This window comes from Perognathus longimembris, chromosome 28, assembly GCF_023159225.1.
Source record: "Perognathus longimembris pacificus isolate PPM17 chromosome 28, ASM2315922v1, whole genome shotgun sequence".
Lineage (NCBI taxonomy): Eukaryota > Metazoa > Chordata > Mammalia > Rodentia > Heteromyidae > Perognathus > Perognathus longimembris.
The window spans coordinates 44,512,657-44,520,927 of record NC_063188.1 but is presented as its reverse complement, the minus strand read 5'-3'; the positions used below and the strand labels follow the sequence as shown (position 1 = coordinate 44,520,927).

The 8,271-nt window shown below is 39.4% G+C and overlaps 1 long non-coding RNA gene across 1 annotated transcript; it reads left to right on the top strand.

Moving 5' to 3' along the window:
• The first annotated feature begins 1,108 nt into the window (after window positions 1-1,108).
• LOC125343941 lies at window positions 1,109-5,848 on the top strand. The gene is made up of 3 exons (XR_007209388.1): window positions 1,109-1,119; window positions 4,650-4,653; window positions 5,308-5,848. It is a non-coding gene; the product is annotated as an uncharacterized LOC125343941 (long non-coding RNA).
• The last annotated feature ends 2,423 nt before the right edge of the window (window positions 5,849-8,271 follow it).

Here is an 8,271-nt window from a genome sequence, read left to right as displayed (position 1 = left end):
AGTGAAAGACCTCTTTGAAGAGAACTTTAAAAGCTTGAAAAATGAAATTAAGTCAGAACTAAGAAAATGGAAAAACCTCCATTGCTCCTGGATTGGGAGGATTAATGTAATCAAAATGGCAATATTGCCAAAGGCTATCTACAAATTCAATGCAATACCCATTAATATACCAACACCATTCTTTAATGAAATAGAGGAAGCAATCCAGAAATTCATATGGAACAATAAAAGACCTAGAATAGCAAAAACACTCCTAAGCAGAAAGAACAGTGCTGTTGGAATTACAATACCCAACTTCAAGCTGTATTATAAAGCTATAGTAATAAAAACAGCTTGGTATTGGCACCGGAACAGGCCTGAAGACCAATGGAACAGAATTGAAGACCCAGAATTAAACCCACAGAACTATGCCTACTTAATCTTTGATAAAGGAGCTAAAACAATAGTATGGAAGAAAGATAGCCTCTTTAACAAGTGGTGCTGGCAAAACTGGCTCAACACATGCAACAAACTAAAACTAGATCCTTATATATCACCCTGCACCAAAATCAATTCCAAATGGATTAAAGACCTTGAAATCAAAACAGGCACCCTGAAGACACTAACGGAAGGAGTAGGAGAAACACTTGGGCTCCTTGGCACAGGACAGAACTTCCTTAACAAAGACCCTGAAAGGCTACAAATCAAAGAAAGGTTGGACAAATGGGACTGCATCAAACTCCAGAGCTTCTGCACGGCAAAGGACATAGCTCTCAAGATAAACAGAAAGCCCACAGAATGGGAGAAGATCTTTACCGGACATTCAACAGACAAAGGCCTCATCTCTAAAATATATGCAGAACTAAAAAAATTACCTTCTTCCAAAACAAAACTGCAAAGAACCAATAGCCCCCTCATCAAGTGGGCTAAAGACTTTCAAAGAAACTTCTCTGATGAGGAAATGAGAATGGCCAATAGACATATGAAAAAATGCTCTACATCACTGGCCATAAAGGAAATGCAAATTAAAACAACATTGAGATTCCATCTCACCCCAGCAAGAATGTCATATATCAAGAAAACTAATAATAACAATTGTTGGAGGGGATGTGGCCAAAAGGGAACCCTACTTCATTGTTGGTGGGAATGTAAACTGGTTCAGCCACTCTGGCAAGCAGTATGGAGATTCCTCAGAAGGCTCAATATAGAACTCCCCTATGACCCAGCAGCCCCACTGTTGGGTATCTATCCAAAAGCCCACAAACAAAATCACAGTAATGCCACCAGCACAACAATGTTCATCGCAGCACAATTTGTCATAGCGAGAATCTGGAACCAACCCAGATGCCCCTCCATAGATGAATGGATCAGGAAAATGTGGTACATTTACACAATGGAATTTTATGCCTCTATCAGAAAGAATGACATTGTTCCATTTGTAAGGAAATGGAAGGACTTGGAAAAAGTTATACTAAGTGAAGTGAGCCAGACCCAAAGAAACATGGACTCTATGGCCTCCCTTATTGGGAATAATTAGTACAGGTTTAGGCAAGCCATAGCAGAGCATCACAAGGCCCAATAGCTATACCCTTAGAAACACATAAGATGATGCTAATTGAAATGAACTCCATGTTATGGAAACAAGTGATATATCACAGTTGTAACTACTTTCAACGTCCTATGTGTATGTGTAGTTTCTATTATTGATAATGTTTTGTATCACCTTCCTATGTTTGTACCTACACTATCTCTGTAATCTTATCTGAGTATATTGGAAACCCTGTTTACTGGTATTGGAAGTAGGAAATTCAAAGGGAATACCAAATTCGAGAGACACCGGGTAAAAACAGGGAAATAACTACAAAAGCAATACTTGCAAAACTGTTTGGTGTAAGTGAACTGAACACCTGGGGGGGGGAGGGAAAGGGGGGGAGGGAGGGGGGCATGAGGGACAAGGCAACAAACAGTACAAGAAATGTATCCAATGCCCAACGTATGATACTGTAACCTCTCTGTACGTCAGTTTGATAATAAAAATTTGAGAAAAAAAATAGAAAAGAAAAATCATCAATTTGTGAAAGAAGCCAAGGCCTGAGTTCAACTGAAGCCCTGGCCTATTCCACACAAAGATGAATATTTTGGGAAAATGGATAAAAAGAGCGTGAGCTGCTAGAATTATTCGCTAAACAAAGATGACCTCGTAGAAGTAAAAACAAAACCTCTGTAATGTGAGAAAACTAAGATAAACTACTGAAATAACAGTATACCATAAACCAAATCAACCATGTTAATTGTGAACAATACTTCCAAAGGTGAAATTATATGTATACACATATGTGTGTGTATATGACTGTGAATTTATGGGTTTCATAGACATTATCAGTCACTTTGAAGATGATTTCTTTCCTTTTTTCCCCTATAGAAGCCTAACGCTCTTATGAACTGCTGGTCTGCAGCAACTTTCATTTTCATCAAGTTTCAATATTTTGACAAAACTGCTATTTTATCATGTTTTAGCTCTTTTTAAGCTTACTTTTCCCCATTATTGTAAGTAGTTGCATAAAGAGTTTCAATCCACTATGTCAGTTTATGAGTACAATGCTACTCCTCTTCCTCACCCTTCTTCTCCTCCTTTTGGTCAGTTGTGGGACTTCATCTCAGTACCTGGGCACTGTTCCTGAGCTTTTCCACTCAAGGTTAGCACTCTATTCAGCTGCAGCACCACTTCCAATTTTCTGGTGATTAATTGGAGATAAGATTCTCGTGGACTTTCCGGCCGATGTTGGCTTTGAACAGCAATCCTCATATCTCAGCCTCCTGAGTAATTAGGATTATAGACGTGAGCCACCAGTACATCACTACAATGCTTCTTGATCAGTGTTATTTCCACCATTATCATTTTCTGGATCTTCTCAACAACTTAGATGTCTCTTATCTGGTATCCAAAAAAGAACTACATTATGGAATTAAACAAAAAAATTTGCTGGACACCAGTGGCTCCCCCTATAATCTTAGCTACTCAGGAGACTGAGACCTGAGGATCGCGGTTCAAAGTCAGCCTGGGTATAAAAAGTCCCCATGGGACTCTTATCTCCAATTAACCACTCAAAACCCAGAAGTGACCCTGTGGATCAAAGTGGTAGAATGCTAACCTTGACCTGAAGAGCTCAGGGACAGCCCACAGGCCTTGAGTTCAAGGTCCAAACCACCCAAAACATGTTTGTGTCTTTTAAAATAATGATAATATATATTATTGCAAAGGTGATGTACAGAGGGGGTTACAGTTATATAAGTAAGTTAACTGGTGCATTTCTTTTCAGCAGTGTTACTCCCTCCCTCTTTTTCTCCGCCTTCTTTCCTCCCCTGCTTCCCTTCCCCCCCAAGTTGTAAAGTCTATTTCCAACCTAGTGTCTAGTGAGCCTCACTGTTACATTGGTTCGTCTCACTGTTTTGTGATTCCACTTCTCTTTCCCAAATCAGGTAAACTTATAAACAAGACAAAGGGTTATGGAATCAGAAATAGTGAGCATGGGGAATAAACCAGAAGAGGAAAAAAAGACAAATGAAATAACTGCAAAATGTACACTAAAAAAGAAAAGAAAAACAAACCACAAATTGTCCGCTTGTTTACACATTTCGGAGATCATGTTGGTTAGCATCATTTTATCTCCTCATAGTAAACAACTATTGGGCTATTGTGATCCTCTGCTAGGACTATTCTAGGCATATACTAATTACTACCAATGAGGTAAATCATACAGTCTCTGTTTCTTTGGGCATGGCTCACTTCACTTCCAGCCTGACTTGTATACTATTACAATTTGACTACATTTAGTTTCACCAAAATTGCATCTGACTCTACATTATAGCCTTATCTATCTTTGGACTGTTTTGTTGTGTTGTTACAGATTTACCACCTAGATCATAAATAAAATGAAACTATATCTCCCATACATCCATCTGTCCAAAATAAATAAGTATGCAAAATAGAGAAGGAAATATCACCTTTTACTTCCAGTAGTAGGGAATGCTTTTTCTTCCAATGACCATTTGGATATTTACAACATCACTCATGGATCATACAAACTTACCAATACAAGCAGATGGCCATGGGATACCAGATGACAATGAGTGTAGGAGAAGCACACATTTCTATCTTGTCTATATCCAAAGATTCCTTGGACCTTATATGGCCCACTGGCTGGACATTTTCACCACTGTTCTGCACACATCATTTTAATTTACACACACACACAAACACACACACACATTATTCTAAAAGATTTAAAACATTGCAAGATTAGGGTTGTGAGAAACAAAAATTCTGAAAACCTTTCTGTAACTCAGTTCCTAAGTATTACACTGACCTGTGGTTTCATAAAAATTATACACATGAATGGATTGCATGTCAACTTAATTTTTTTCATAATCTATAGACATTAAAGGAAATACTTTGTATTTTCCCAGCTTTGAAAAACTTAGGTACATTGTACTATTTCTGGCAACAGTTATCCACTACCAAGTGAATACTTTGCCATGTAAAATCTTAGTGTTACCTTAATTTTTTAAAAATCAACAAATAATGGCTTTTTTTTCTTTTTTAATGTTGCTAGTTCTTTTTATAACAGCCCTGAGTGCTTCACTTTACTGTAACCACCTGATTTCTACAGAGGGGTCAATTTGTACCATTGTTGCCTGATTTACTTCATTTGTTTCTTACTCCTTCTGGGTAATCTTCCTTGAGTAAAATATATCTTTACAGTTCCTATTGATACTCTAAGGCTGCTCACTGGAGCAAAATATTTTGCATGTTATAATGAGTTGTATATTCTAGAGTAAAAGCCTAAAATAGACTTTGGATTTGAAAGATGAATTTCAGCATCAAGAAAATGAGAGATCGATAGATAAGGAGCATTTTCAAAATTACATCTGCAGCCACATTTGAGTTTGAGCTGTTTTCTCATGTGCAAACTTTGCCTTCAATTCAATCAAGACACAAAATATCATTTTAGCCCTCTGACCATGGAAAAGGATTTAGATCATATACTTAGAGGTGATGTCTTTTATTCCAAAGGATGGCAAAAACTTATATGTCTAATGTTCATAAGGTGAGCATTGGAGATGGAGTTTCATCCACTTATGAAAACCAATGATATACAGATAATGCTCTTGAACTAAAATTTTAAGGTGTGACATTCTCATTTTTATTGTGATTTATGAACTCATTAATTTTATCCTTAATTTGCTCTGTGACCCAAATGTTAGATACTAGTGAGGAGTTTAGCCTCCAAGTGTTTGTGTAGTTTCTGCAGTATCCCGTGTCAAGAGTTAGCTTGATTCCACTGTGATCAGATAGAATACATGGGATAAAGTCAATACTCATGTTTTTGCTGAGGCTCTTTGTATGGACTATGATATAATCTATTTTGGATTATGTTCCATGGGCTGCTGAGAAGAATGTGTATTGGTTCTCTGTAGAGTGAAATACTCTGTACAGATCTATCATATCCATGTGGGATATGGTGTTCCTTAGATCTGCGGCTCCCTTGCTAATCCTCTGTGTGTTGGATCTGCCCCCTGGAGAGAGTAGAGTACTAAAGTCTCCCACTATTATTGTATTTGGGTCTATTTTGTTCTGTAGTTCTGAAAGAATTTGTTTGACATATTTAGGACCTCTTTTGTTCAGTGAGTATATGTTTATCACTGTGATATCATCTCCCTGGATTTTTCCCTGTATTAATGTGTAGTGACCATCTTTGTCTTTTTGAATTGATTTTAATGAGAGGTTTAGCTTGTCTGAAATCAGGATGGCTACCCCTGCCATTTTGGTAGGTGTGTTTGCTTGGAAGATCTTACTCCATCCTTTCATTTGGAGCCTGTTTTTGTTCTTTGCTATGAGGTGGGTCTCTTGAAGACAACAGATGAATGGGTCTTGTTTTTGGATCCACTCTGCCATTCTTTGTCTTTTGATCAGAGTTGAGTCCTTTGATGTTTACAGTTAATATGGATAAGTGTGTTTTTTTTCCCTTCCATTTTCCTATTAACCTGTGTTTTGCTTCTTTCCTGTGTTTATTAAGATGCTTTCTTATTAGCTTCTGGCTATTGGGGTTCGTTGATCTTGGCTGTTTTCTGTTGGGTGACATTCTCCTCTTAGAATTCTCTGTAGGGTTGGCTTTTTGTCCATATATTCCTTTAATTTTTCTTTATTGTGAAAGGTTTTTGTTTCTCCATCGAAAGTAAACTATAATTTTTCTGAGTATCTAAGTCTGGGTTGGCAGTTGTTGGCCTTCAGGACTTGGTTGATGTTCTTCCAGACTCTTCGTGCTTTGAAAGTTTGTGTGGAGAGTTCTGCTCTGATTCTGATCTTTTTTCCATTGTAGTATAGTTCTTTCTTTGTTTTTACTGCATTCAGGATATGTTCCTTGTTGTTAAGATATGAAGCCTTATCTATGTATGATGTGTCTGGGGTGTTTCCTCTAGGGTCTGGCCTGCTAAGTGTTCTATATGCTTCTGTTATTTCAGTAAGGCTTTCCCTTTTGAGGTAGGGGAAATTCTCTGTAATATTTCTATTGAATATGTGTTATTTACCTCTGCTCTGATACTCCTTTCCTTCATCTATTCTGATTATACTCAGATCATATCACTTCACCTTGTTCTCTATCTCCTGGATTAGTATTTCATGAAGATTGACAATCACTAGGAGTGTTATAATGTTCTGATCCTTATCAGCTGAGTTGTCTTCCAAAAATGAGATTCTAGATTCCATATGATCAGTCCTTTGAGAAGTAGCTTCCAGTGTAGTTTGCATTGTGGAAAGTGAGTTTATGGTTGCTAGAGTAGAACAGCTCTCAGTGTGGCATTTTCTTCTTTTAATGAGTTGTATTTTGATTCTATTTTTTCATGCACTTCAGTTCTCAGGATGTTAAGATCTTCTTTAAATGAGGAGTGGACTGTATTTATTTTTACTTCCATTCTTATGAAATCTTTCTTCACTTCCTGAAGTTCCCTTGAGAATTCCTTTCTATTTTCCTAAAATTGTTTTTGGAATTCAATCTTGATGTTTTGGGTCATTTTTGCTATTGTAGCCTGAAGTGCTTTTTTATTCTCCATCTCCTCTTTGGTCACACTGTTTTCTTGGAGCTGTCGGGTTGGCTTGACCTTTCATGAAATTTGTAATATGACTTTGTGATTTACACATTGGTCCTGCAGTCTGCATGTGTCCCTTGGTGCTGTGGGATCTCTCCTGGGCAGGGTGTGGTGGCAGGTGGACTCTGCTCTCTTCATCTGCGGTGCCCAGCTCCCTCGCGGCTGTCTGGTCCCGGCCCTTTCAGTCCATTCTGCATTATGTGCCGCCATCTGGCTTGGTCCAGTCTACGCACCGTCTGGGTCACATGGAGCACTTGCTTTCCGGTCTCCACACTCGTGGTGGGACTTTTGTGTTGTAGCATCTGAACTCACTCTGAAATTCATATATTTTAAAATGCAGGGAGTCATAAAACAAGTGCTCTGGATTGAAAAAGCTCCACTTTCAGAAGTAGTTAAAGGCAAATCAAAGCTGAAGCAATGATCCTCCTCAAGGGGTAATGAAATTTTCTGTTGTTTAACTATGCCATCTTTTCAAATGAGGCCTGAAAATCAAGGTTCCTAAAGACATAAAAGGTGAGCGTCCTAGCCAGGAGAGTAAAGCAAACCTACCAAAAAGATTCATTGAGGAGAGAGGAAAGATGGCGCCGAAAGAATAGTGAGGAACCCCGACTAGCACCAACTGAATAGCGAGCTGGGAACTACAACACCCAACACCCCACCAAGAACCCAGCAAAACCAGCATTCAGAAGCAGTGGAGAAACGCAGGAAAACAAAAAGGAGCAAAAAAGAAGAACCGAAAACCTACACGGAGCCGGAGATTCACCGGGGCACCCTCCCCCCACCAGCCAACCCTGGCCCAAACAGGGCCAGGCTGGGAAAGGGGAACCCGGCGATAGGCAGACAGGTTGCCAGGAGCGCAGAATCCATATAGCGGGAGACCCCACGGACACAAGGCAGGGTGCGGAGCAAGACACACACCTGCAGCGACGAGAAGTTCGGGTCCACACCGGATTCGGACAAGGGAACCCAGTGCGGCAGAAAGAGGGAACGGGGGAAGCCACCACAACACTTCGCCAACCCCTGAAGGGCCAACAGCTGCGCGGGACACACACACAAAGCAGCAAAAGTGAGTCCCCCATAATCCCTTCCCCCAAAGGGAGACCCAAGCCCGACAAAGAAGCTATATCCCCCTCCCCACTCCCGTGG